Source organism: Salvelinus fontinalis, chromosome 27 (genome assembly GCF_029448725.1).
Source record: "Salvelinus fontinalis isolate EN_2023a chromosome 27, ASM2944872v1, whole genome shotgun sequence".
Lineage (NCBI taxonomy): Eukaryota > Metazoa > Chordata > Actinopteri > Salmoniformes > Salmonidae > Salvelinus > Salvelinus fontinalis.
In genome coordinates this window covers 7,046,413-7,059,459 of record NC_074691.1, presented here as the reverse complement: position 1 = coordinate 7,059,459, position 13,047 = coordinate 7,046,413, and the positions used below count along the sequence as shown (strand labels likewise).

Genomic DNA, 13,047 nt, shown 5'->3' with positions numbered 1-13,047 from the left:
GGATTTTTAAAAGTAGAAGCTCAAATTGTTTGGGCACAGATCTGGATAGTAAGACAGAACTCTGCAGGCTATCCCTGCAGTAGATTGCAACTCCGCCCCCTTTGGCAGTTCTGTCTTGTCGGAAAATATTATAGTTAGGGGTGGAAATTTCTGGGGTTTTGGTGGTCTTCCTAAGCCAGGATTCAGACACGGCTAGGACATCCGGGTTGGCAGAGTGTGCTAGGGCAGTGAATAAAACAAACTTAGGGAGGAGGCTTCTGATGTTAACATGCATGAAACCAAAGCTTTTACGGTTACAGAAGTCAACAAATGAGAGCGCCTGGGGAATGGGAGTGGAGCTAGGCACTGCAGGGCCTGGATTAAGGCTAATTGGTTCTTGCTTCGGGACAGAGATGTTAGCCAGGAGTGGCCACTCTGATAGCAGCTAGCTAGCTGTGATGATCCAGGTGAAAAATAAAGGTTCAGAGCTTGCGGTAGTAATCCGAAGATATGGAGAAAAATAAGTCAGATTTGCTCTGGTTTGAGTCGCGCTGTGCAGACCGGCGAGAGTTGACCGGGCTAAAGGTAGCTGATGACCGCTAGCAGTGGCTAGCTGACTACTAGCTAGTAGCTAGTTAGCTGGCTATCTTCTGTTGGGGGTTCCGGTTCAGAGGACGGATCAGCAGGGCTCCGTGTTGTAAACCAGGCCAATTGGCAAAATAGGTATAGTGGCCGAAGAATTTGTCCGATGGGCCTCTTAAGCGAACAGTCCGATGTGCTCTAGACAGCTAGCGGGCCACGGATAGCAGGCTAGCGGGTGGGCATTCAGGGGACGTCGCGACGGAGGAGCCAGTTGAAAAACCCCCTCGGGCGGATTACGTCGGTAGTCCAGTCGTGATGGGTCGGCGGGGGTCCAGGCCAATTGGCAAAATAGGTATTGTAGCCCAGGGAGTGGCTGAAGGGCCTCTTCGGCTAGCCGGGAGATGGGCCTAGCAGATGGGCCTAGAAATGGCTAGCTTTTGATGGAGGTTCCGCTTCTTAAGTATAAAAAATAGCAGATCCGTACCACATTGGGTGAGGCTGGTTGCAGGAGAGTATATTCAGTCTGTAGATGGAAAGTGATATTAAAATATATACGCCATTTTTTACCAAAAAATACAAGGAAAAACGATATTTACACTGGACAAGACAAAACACACGTCTGACTGCTACGCCATCTTGGGTGGACCAAGCACTTTTGAATCTGCTAGCTTGTTAGTTGGCTACACTCGTGGAGTCTGAGGAATTAATTAATCTTCTGCCAAAGTCTGTCATGTAAAGATGGGCTGAAGTTTGACAAGATATTGTATGTAGGCCTATGAAATGCAGTTCAAATCAAGTTTATTTTATATAGCCCTTCGTACATCAGCTAATATCTCGAAGTGCTGTACAGAAACCCAGCCTAAAACCCCAAACAGCAAGCAATGCAGGTGTAGAAGCACGGTGGCTAGGAAAAACTCCCTAGAAAGGCCAAAACCTAGGAAGAAACCTAGAGAGGAACCAGGCTATGAGGGGTGGCCAGTCCTCTTCTGGCTGTGCCGGGTGGAGATTATAACAGAACATGGCCAAGATGTTCAAAATGTTCATAAATGACAAGCATGGTCAAATAATAATCAGGAATAAATGTCAGTTGGGTTTTCATAGCCGATCATTAAGAGTTGAAAACAGCAGGTCTGGGACAGGTAGGGGTTCCATAACCGCAGGCAGAACAGTTGAAACTGGAACAGCAGCAAGGCCAGGTGGACTGGGGACAGCAAGGCGTCATCATGCCCGGTAGTCCTGACGTATGGTCCTAGGGCTCAGGTCCCCCGAGAGAGAGAAAGAAAGCGAGAAGGAGAGAATTAGAGAGAGCATACTTAAAATCACACAGGACACTGGATAAAACAGGAGAAGTACTCCAAATATAACCAACTGACCCTAGCCCCCCGACACAAACTACTGCAGCATAAATACTGGAGGCTGAGACAGGAGGGGTCAGGAGACACTGTGGCCCCATCCGATGATACCCCCGGACAGGGCCAAACAGGAAGGATATAACCCCACCCACTTTGCCAAAGCACAGCCCCCGCACCACACCACTAGAGGGATATCTTCAACCACCAACTTACAATCCTGAGACAAGCCCGAGTATAGCCCACAAAGATCTCCACCACAGCACAAACCAAGGGGGGGCGCCAACCGATGAACCGAGGAAGATCACGTCAGTAACTCAACCCACTCAAGTGACGCACCCCTCCTAGGGACGGCATGAAAGAGCACCAGTAAGCCAGTGACTCAGCCCCTGTAATAGGGTTAGAGGCAGAAAATCCCAGTGGAGAGAGGGGAACCGGCCAGGCAGAGACAGCAAGGGTGGTTCGTTGCTCCAGAGCCTTTCCGTTCACCTTCACACTCCTGGGCCAGGCTACACTCAATCATATGACCTACTGAAGAGATAAGTCTTCAGTAAAGACTTAAAGGTTGAGACCGAGTCTGCGTCTCTCACATGGGTAGGCAGACCATTCCATAAAAATGGAGATCTATAGGAGAACGCCCTGCCTCCAGCTGTTTGCTTAGAAATTCTAGGGACAATTAGGAGGCCTGCATCTTGAGACCGTAGCGTACTTGTAGGTATGTACGGCAGGACCAACTCGGAAAGATAGGTAGGAGCAAGCCCATGTAACGCTTTATAGGTTAACAGTAAAACCTTGAAATCTTCCCTTGCCTTAACAGGAAGCCAGTGTAGGGAAGCTAGCACTAGAGTAATATGATCAAATTTCTTGGTTCTAGTCAGGATTCTAGCAGCCGTATTTAGCACTAACTGAAGTTTATTTAGTGCTTTATCCGGGTAACCGGAAAGTAGAGCATTGCAGTAGTCTAACCTAGAAGTAACAAATGCATGGATAAATTTTTCTGCATCATTTTAGGACAGAACATTTCTGATTTTTGCAATGTTAAGTAGATGGAAAAAAGCTGTCCTTGAAACAGTCTTGATATGTTCGTCAAAAGAGAGATCAGGGTCAAGAGTAACGCCGAGGTCCTTCACAGTTTTATTTGAGACGACTTTACAACCATCAAGATTAATTGTCAGATTTAACAGAAGATCTCTTTGTTTCTTGGGACCTAGAACAAGCATCTCTGTTTTGTCCGAGTTTAAAAGTAGAAAGTTTTCAGCCATCCACTTCCTTATGTCTGAAACACAGGCTTCTAGCGAGGGCAATTTTGGGGCTTCACCATGTTTCATTGAAATGTACAGCTGTGTGTCATCCGCATAGCAGTGAAAGTTAACATTATGTTTTCGAATAACATCCCCAAGAGGTAAAATATATAGTGAAAACAATAGTGGTCCTAAAACGGAACCTTGAGGAACATCGAAATGTACAGTTGATTTGTCAGAGGACAAACCATTCACAGAGACAAACTGATATCTTTCCGACAGATAAGATCTAAACCAGGCCAGAACTTGTCCGTGTAGACCAATTTGGGTTTCCAGTCTCTCCAAAAGAATGTGGTGATCGATGGTGTCAAAGGCAGCACTAAGGTCTAGTAGCACGAGGACAGATGCAGAGCCTCGGTCTGACGCTATTAAAAGGTCATTTACCACCTTCACAAGTGCAGTCTCAGTGCTATGATGGGGTCTAAAACCAGACTGAAGCATTTCGTATACATTGTTTGTCTTCAGGAAGGCAGTGAGTTGCTGCACAACAGCTTTTTCTAAAATTTTTGAGAGGAATGGTAGATTCGATATAGGCCGATAGTTTTTTATATTTTCTGGGTCAAGGTTTGGCTTTTTCAAGAGAGGCTTTATTACTGCCACTTTTAGTGAGTTTGGTACACATCCGGTGGATAGAGAGCCATTTATTATGTTCAACATAGGAGGGCCAAGCACATGAAGCAGCTCTTTCAGTAGTTTAGTTGGAATAGGATCCAGTATGCAGCTTGAAGGTTTAGAGGCCATGATTATTTTCATCATTGTGTCAAGAGATATAGTACTAAAACACTTAAGTGTCTCTCCCGATCCCAGGCCCTGGCAGAGCTGTGCAGATCCAGGACAGCTAAGCACTGGAGGAATACGCAGATTTAAAGAGGAGTCCGTAATTTGCTTTCTAATGATCATGATCTTTTCCTCAAAGAAGTTCATGAATTTATTACTGCTGAAGTGAAAGCCATCCTCTCTTGGGGAATGCTGCTCTTTAGTTAGCTTTGCAACAGTATCAAAAATAAATTTTGGATTGTTCTTATTTTCCTCAATTAACTTGGAAAAGTAGGATGATCGAGCAGCAGTGAGGGCTCTTCGATACTGCACGGTACTGTCTTTCCAAGCTAGTCGGAAGACTTCCAGTTTGGTGTGGCGCCATTTCCGTTCCAATTTTCTGGAAGCTTGCTTCAGAGCTCGGGTATTTTCTGTATACCAGGGAGCTATTTTCTTATGACAAATGTTTTTCGTTTTTAGGGGTGCAACTGCATCTAGGGTATTGCGCAAGGTTAAATTGAGTTCCTCAGTTAGGTGGCTAACTGATTTTTGTCCTCTGACGTCCTTGGGTAGGCAGAAGGAGTCTGGAAGGGCATCAAGGAATTTTTGTGTTGTCTGAGAATTTATAGCACGACTTTTGATGCTCCTTGGTTGGGGTCTGAGCAGATTATTTGTTGCGATTGCAAACGTAATAAAATGGTGGTCCGATAGTCCAGGATTATGAGGAAAAACAGTAAGATCTACAACATTTATTCCATGGGACAAAACTAGGTCCAGAGTATGACTGTGGCAGTGAGTAGGTCCAGAGACATGTTGGACAAAACCCACTGAGTCGATGATGGCTCCGAAAGCCTTTTGGAGTGGGTCTGTGGACTTTTCCAAATGAATATTAAAATCACCAAAAATTAGAATATTATCTGCTATGACTACAAGGTCCGATAGGAATTCAGGGAACTCAGAGAGGAACGCTGTATATGGCCCAGGAGGCCTGTAAACAGTAGCTATAAAAAGTGATTGAGTAGGCTGCATAGATTTCATGACTAGAAGCTCAAAAGACGAAAACGTCATTTTTTTTTTTTTGTAAATTGAAATTTGCTATCGTAAATGTTAGCAACACCTCCGCCAGCTGATCCCTGCCGGTGTGCTTTCAGTTGTCTCTCTCATGCTACTGTGCAGTCAGGCTCGATGTCCATTTCTGGGAAAGTATAACGTTAGTAGCCTTCTGTTACAGTGGAACATTGTCTGAGTGTTGTAACTAGCTAGATAACTATGTCAATGAGGGCAGTTAGAGCACTGCAGAGTTTTAGCAGAGTCCTTGTCTGCCCTTGTCCACCACCATCATCTGGTAAGATCAGTTTCTCTATTTCAGCCTTACTAGTTATGGATATCTCTCATTGTAATTGTATCCACAGTCATTTCCGTCTATGTCTAGTTTCTATCAGAAAGCTGTATCTAAATGTTAACTTCTTCTTTATAGTTAGATCATGGAGCAGATAAACTAATGCCAAGGAACTCAATGCTCAGACACCTAACCTCCGAGATCAAAGCTACAGGTCATATCTCAGTGGCAGAGTACATGAGAGAGGTTCTCCTAACCAGTCACGATAGGTAGGTAACTACCACCTGATCTCTCTCTCTCACACACACACACACACACACACACACACACACACACACACACACACACACACACACACACACACACACACACACACACACACACACACACACACACACACACACACACACACACACACACACAGACACACAGACAGACAGACAGACAGACAGACAGACAGACAGACAGGACACAAGACACAAGACAGTCCATCATTACTTTAAGACATGAAGGTCAGTCAATCAGGAAAATGGCAAGTGCTTTGAACGTTTCATCAAATGCAGTCGCAAAAAACATCAAGTGCTATGATGAAACTGGCTCTAATGAGGGCCGCCACAGGAAAAGAAGACCCAGACTTACCTCTGCTGCAGAGGATACGTTCATTAGAGTTACCAGCTTCAGAAATTGCAGTCCAAATAAATGCTTCACAGAGTTCAAGTAACAGACACATCTCTTCATCAACTGTTCAGAGGATACTGTGAATCAGGCCTTTATGGTTGAATTGCCACAAAGAAACCACTACTAAAGGACACCAATAATAAGAAGACACTTGCTTGGGGCAAGAAACACGAGCAATGGATATTAGACCTGTGGAAATCTGTCCTTTGGTCTGATGAGTCCTAATTTTAGATTTTAAGTTCCAACCGCCGTGTCTTTGTGAGACGCAGAGTAGGTGAACGGATGATCTCCACATGTGTGGTTCCCACCGTGAAGCATGGAAGAGGAGGTGTGATGATGTGAGGGTGCTGTCCTGCAGCGATACGTCATACCATCTGGTTTGAGCTTAATGGGACTAAGAAGGAGAGTGATGGAGTTCTGCATCAGATGACCTGGCCTCCACAATCACCCGACCTCAACCCAATTGAGATGATTTGAGATGAGTTGGACCGCAGAGTGAAGGAAAAGCAGCTAACAAGTTATCAGCATATTTGGGAACTCCTTCAAGGCAGTTGAAAAAACATTCCTCATGAAGCTGGTTGAGAGAATGCCAAGAGTGTGCAAAGCTGTCATCAAGGCAAAGGGTGGCTTCTTTAAAGAATCTAAAATATATTTTGATTTAACACTTTCTTTGCTTACTACATGATTCCATATGTGTTATTTCATAGTTTCATGTCTTCACTATTCTACAATGTAGAAAAAATTTAAAAATAAAGAAAAACCATTGAAAGAGTAGATGTGTCCAAACTTTGGACTGGTACTGTATGTGATGCTATGTCCTACTACATGGCCAATGTGAGTTCAATATATGACCAGTGGAGGGAGCAATTTCCATATTTAGTCCATCAATCTAATAAGCTAAACTGCTAAACAATACACTGTCTGTCTGTCTGTCTGTGTTGTCCAGGTCATCAGTCAGCTGCGTGGGGCCCTGGGTGGGGCTGCTGTCTCAGTGCACCTTGTGGAGGTGACTTCTAAACTGAGCCAGGTCCAGTCCCAGGCTCTGACAAGGGACCAGAGCCAGGTGTGGGCCAGGAAGGATGAGCCTGTGTACTGCCAGGGGACCACCACCACATGCCTCCCCATCTCCTGGTACCGCAACCTGGATGGCGTCCCCAGAGATCGTAATCTATAGTTTTAAATGAGGTAATTGTAGTTCATCTTAATTTAGTTCATCTCATGTTGGATTACGTGTCTCGAGGTAGACGTGGTATAGAAACTTGGCTGGAGACTAATGATTTATGCTCTAATCCTTAATCATTTAGCTATGGTAAGATTTTAATACATTTAATTTACTGGGTGTGAATTTGTTATTGATTGGCATTTTTTTTTCAAACAGGCTTCAGCATCTACCTTGCTCATGAGTTCTTTGATGCCTTACCCATCCGCAAATTCCAGGTACATTTACTTGGCCAGCTATTTGGATTAGACATATAGATCTTGATAACAGATCACAAGTAATTGAAAAACATGAATTGTAAGTGCCATTTGATCCGTTGCGTTGTGCATTGATTGTGATGTGGGCACAGAGAACAAAGAAGGGCTGGAGGGAGGTGATGGTGGATGTTGACCTAGATGAGCCAGGCAAGCTGAAGTTTGTCATAGTGCCAGCTCCCGCTCTTGCCTCTCCTCAGCTCATACAGGTGAGTGTTGCGTGTTGATGATTAAAGGTCGAATGCAGCTGTTTTTTTTTTATGTCAATATCAAATAATTTCTGTGTAATAATTAAAGGACCTTACTGTGATTGTTTTCAATTAAAATGGTCAAAAAGAAACAAAAATGCCTCTTAGCAAAGAGTAATTTCTCAAGCAAGAAACAAGCTAGACAGTTAGGACTGTCTGGGAGTGGTCTGAGTGGGCATGGTGATGTCACCAGGCAGGCCAAAACTCCATACCACCAAAACAGGCTGAAATTTCAGGTGGTCTTTTCAAACAAGCGTTACACAAAAAGTGCATTATCATCAATTTCACAGTATTATTTCAACCTCATAATGTGGAAATGTACACTGAGTGCACAAAACATTATTAAAACCTTCCGAATATTGAGTTGCACTGCCCTTTTTCCCCTCAGAACAGCATGGACTCTACGAGGTGTCAAAAGCGTTCCACACGGATGTTGACTACAGTGCTTCCCACGGTTGTGTCAAGTTGGACCATACTTGATAGACACAAGAAACTGTTGAGTGTGGGGGGGGGCAAACAGCAGCATTGCAGTTCTTGACACAAACTGATGTGCCTACTACGATACTCCGTTCAAAGACACTTAAATATTTTTACTTTCCCATTCACCCTCTGAATGGCACACAATCCATGCCAATTCATCTCAATTGTCTCAAGACTTAAAAATCCTTCTTTAACCCGTCTCCTCAACTTCATCTACACTTATTGAAGTGGATTTACCATGTGACATTAATTAAGGGATCATAGCTTTCACCTGGTCAGTCTGTCGTGAAAAGAACAGGTGTTTCTAATGTTTTGTACACTCAGTGTATATACAGTTGAAGTCGGAAGTTTACATACATACACTTAGGTTGGAGTCAGTAAAACTAGTTTTTCAACCACTACACTAATTTCTTGTTAACAAACTATTGTTTTGGCAAGTCGGTTAGGACATCTGCTTTGTGCATGACACAAGTCATTTTCCCAACAATTGTTTACAGACAGATTATTTCACTTGTAATTCCCTGTATCACAATTCCAGTGGGTCAGAAGTTCACATACACTAAGTTAACTGTACCTTTAAACAGCTTGCAAAATTCCAGAAAATGATGTCATGGCTTTAGAAGATTCTGATAGGCTAATTGACATAATTTGAGTCAATTTGAGGTGTAGCTGTGGATGTATTTCAAGGCCTACCTTCAAACTCAGTGCCTCTTTGCTTGGCATCATGGGAAAATCAAAAGAAATCAGCCAAGACCTCAGGAAAAAAAAATTGTAGTCTGGTTCATCATTGGGAGCAATTTCCTAACGCCTGAAGGTACCATGTTCATCTGTACAAACAATAGTACGCAAGTATAAACACCATGGGACCACGCAGCCGTCATACCGCTCAGGAAGAAGACACGTTCTGTCTCCTAGAGATGAACGTACTTTGGTGCGACAAGTGCAAATCAATCCCAGAACAACAGCAGGACCTTGTGAAGATGCTGGAGGAAACAGGTACAAAAGTATCTATATCCACAGTAAAACACAAATCCTATATCGACATAACCTGAAAGGCCGCTCAGCAAAGAAGAAGCCACTACCCCAAAACCACCATTAAAAAGCCAGACTACGGTTTGCAACTGCACATGGGGACAAAGATCGTACTTTTTGGAGAAATGTCCTCTGGTCTGATGAAACAAAAAAATAACTGTTTGGCCATAATGACCATCGTTATGTTTGGAGGGAAAAGGGGGACGCTTGCAAGCCGAAGAACACCATCCCAACCGTGAAGCACAGGGGTGGCAGCATCATGTTGTGGGGATGCTTTGCTGTAGGAGGGACTGGTGCACTTTACAAAATAGATGGCATCATGAGGGAGGAAAATTATGTGGATATATTGAAGCAACATCTCAAGACATCAGTCAGGAAGTTAAAGCTTGGTCGCAAATGGGTCTTTCAAATGGACAATGACCCAAGCATACTTTCAAAGTTGTGGCAAAAGGGCTTAAGGACAACAAAGTCAAGGTATTGGAGTGGCCATCCCAAAGCCCTTACTTCAATCCTATAGAATGTTTTTTGGCAGAACTGAAAAAGGGTGTGCGAGCAAGGAGGCCTACAAATCTGACTCAGTTACACCAGCTCTGTCAGGAGGAATGGGCCAAAATTCACTCAACTTATTGTGGGAAGCTTGCGGAAGGCTACCCGAAACGTTTGACCCAAGTTAAACAATTTAAAGGCAATGCTATCAAATACTAATTGAGTGTATGTCAACTTCTGACCCACTGGGAATGTGATGAAAGAAATAAAAGCTGAAATAAATCATTCTCTATGCTATTATTCTGACATTTCACATTCTTAAAATAAAGTGGTATCCTAACTGACCTAAGACAGAATTCTTACTTGGATTAAATGTCAGAAATTTGGAAAAACTAAGTTTAAATGTATTTGGCCTATGTATGTAAACTGTAAAACACAGGAAAATCACATTTTTGATTGAGTTTTTCTTGAGTTTTGTATCATATTGTACAACAGCTGATGAAACTAACACTGTAAAAATGTGAAGAAATGTGATCAATATTATTTCCTGATAGTTGCTGGTTGAAAATACAATTCCCTCTTAACTGGTTTTGCATGGGTGTGGTTTTGGCTTGCATGGTGACATCACCAGGCGGTATAAGTTAATCGACCAATAAATGAGAGTTCCAAACCTCTCAACCAGCTACTTTTGTGACCCAGAAATGGTTTTATATTGAGATAAAAATGGATGCACTGGGCCTTTGACATTTTTTTTAATAACAAAGATTTAAAAAAAAAAACGTTTCAATATCTTTGCTTAAGCCTTTGTTTTATAGTACATAGACACAAACACACCCACAAATTGCTCGACAAACTCCTTTTTCCTTAAAAGTTTGACGACTCTCCAGCATCTGTCTTTTATTACCCACGTTTATGCAATACTGTATATACAGTACCAACCTATTTCATCTGGTCTCTCTGGAAGAGTGCAGGGGCTTTGAACAGCGTGCCAAAGCTTGACATCATGAGTGATCTTGGGTGAAACCCCCTTACTGGTTTGAAATCCCGACTAATGGCTGCAGCCCGTGCCTGACAGGCATGTGTATCTCAGGTTCCACATATTGTAGTAGAGTTTAATAACCTTAACGCTGTTCTCTTTACGCTCGCCATGGTTAAAAGCTGTACATAATCTTCTCTGCTGCTCCGCTCTTTCATCACTGTGGTCTAATGGAGTTTCCATTAGAAGTAGATAGGCCTATAGCTTTTAATACTCCACTTGAGTCTCTTTTTCCCCTCAACATGTGTTCCCCGATTAGTTTAAGGGTATGTGTCCCAAATCGCACCCTATTCCTTATATAGTGCACTACTTTTGACCAGGGCCCATAGGGTAGTGCACAATATAGGGAATATGGTGCCGTTTGGGATGCTTCTTATCCCACCCAGGCAAGCCCCTCCTTTTGGTTCTGTGTTGCCTAGGGGCTTGGAGCCGGTGCTGCTTAGTGGAGATGATTTGGAAGTGAAGCCATGTATGATTGATGACGCGTGTTCTCAGGCCTCTGTGTGTTGGCCTGGGCTTCACACAGACGAGGTAAGCAGAGCCGCTCTTGTTTTTGTTCTGAAACCCCTCACCTCCTAGGCAGATGAAGTGAGACGGCTCGTGGAGGTCTGCCCGGAGGGAGGGGGTCATCGTCCAGCAACTGGCCAATCGGATCGCAGAGAACAGGGGCGCAGCACTGATTGCAGACTACGGGCACGGCGGGACCAAGACAGACACATTCAGAGTACATGCCATAATGTCTCCAACTTGGCCCATTTATCAGCAGGTTTTAATACGGTCTCGGTTTGTGTGTGTCTCTGACTTAGTGTGTATGGTAATGCGATTAGCCGAACAAGCCTCAGCGACAAGGAAACCGATGCAGGAAGGCGACATACCTCTCTTGCTCTTTGCTGGTGACACACGGAAATCAGGGTCAACTGCCCTCCAGTCCTGTTCCTCGTGCTCCACACTAACCTAGCCCCATCTGGCCCCTATTAAGAGGGGTGGGCTCTCACTACATGGCTCTCTGGCTCTGGGACTCACTAATGTGTGTGATGAAAAGGGGGGGGGAGAGGTTCAAACAAGCGGCCCCCTCCTTCGAAAGACATGTGGCAGGGAACTGCACAATCCCATCTGTGAACAAGGCGTCCATGGTTCAGGACGGCTCACACTTATGTCACAAGTGACTACATGAAGATATTATCAGCTGTTGCACGTGAAAGGAAGCACCTGATTTGGAATTTTAAAAAAAAGAAGGAAATATTTAACAACTAACAAATTAAGTCAAATGAAAATGTAACAATACACAAATAGCAAACTATTGTAGTATTGCGTCATGTTGTCATAACACCAGACCACCTCTCCTGTCCCCCACCCCCAGGGTTTCAAAGGCCATAAGCTCCAAGATGTCCTAGTGTCCCCTGGCTCTGCTGACCTTACTGCTGTCTTGGACTTCGGTTACCCGAGGTAGATGGCTGGAGCTACGGTGGCCTGCATGGGGCCAAAGAGACTTCCTGAATATGGGCATCGATACACACTTACAGGCGCTTACAGGTGGGAAGGAACCCTGTGTTTACACAGCATTTCCCCACTTATTTATACATGGGGCTAAGGTGACTAATGTATACAGAACTAAAATATAAATGCAACATGTAAAGTGTTGGTCCCATGTTTCATGAGCTGAAATAAAATATCCCAGAAATGTTCCTTGTGCCCAAAAAGCGCAAGGAACACATTTGTTTGTGAACACATTTGTTTACATAGTGAGCATTTCATACTTGGGTGATGTTCTCAGTCAGAAGAACGTCCCCCCAGGTCACAGCGTTTCAAGCTATAGGAATACAGCTCCGCTCTGCTCCTGTCTTTTGGAAGGAAACTATTAATGGGCCACGGGGTGCCTGGCTGCCTTAACATCTTGAACTAATTGGGTGAGCGTGGCGTTAGTAGATAGCATTCATGTCCCAAATGGCACCCTACTCCCTATGTAGTGCACTACTTTTGGCCAGAGCCCTGTTCAAAAGCAGTGCACTACATAGGGAATAGGGTGCCATTTGGGATGCAAGTCAGCCACTCGCAGCATGCTGTGTTTTGCTCTGACAGGCTCGCCCTTGCTGCCCCAGTAGCAATTAAAAGAGACTATTACACAGGACTATCACCGTAGCCAAAATAACCAGCCAGTCCTACTGAGGGAGGCTGATGTGAAGCTAAGATATTAAAGTCCTGATGATTAAAAGTCATTACACAACATTCTTCTTGTGTATATTATATATCTGTACCATCTTTGTCTGGGAATCACATAATGCACTAATTATTTTCTTTATTTTTATGT

General features: G+C 43.9%; 1 pseudogene; it reads left to right on the top strand.

Annotated features, from left to right (window-relative positions):
• Positions 1-6,921: 6,921 nt before the first annotated feature.
• Positions 6,922-12,404, top strand: LOC129825631 (protein arginine methyltransferase NDUFAF7, mitochondrial-like; annotated as a pseudogene).
• The last annotated feature ends 643 nt before the right edge of the window (positions 12,405-13,047 follow it).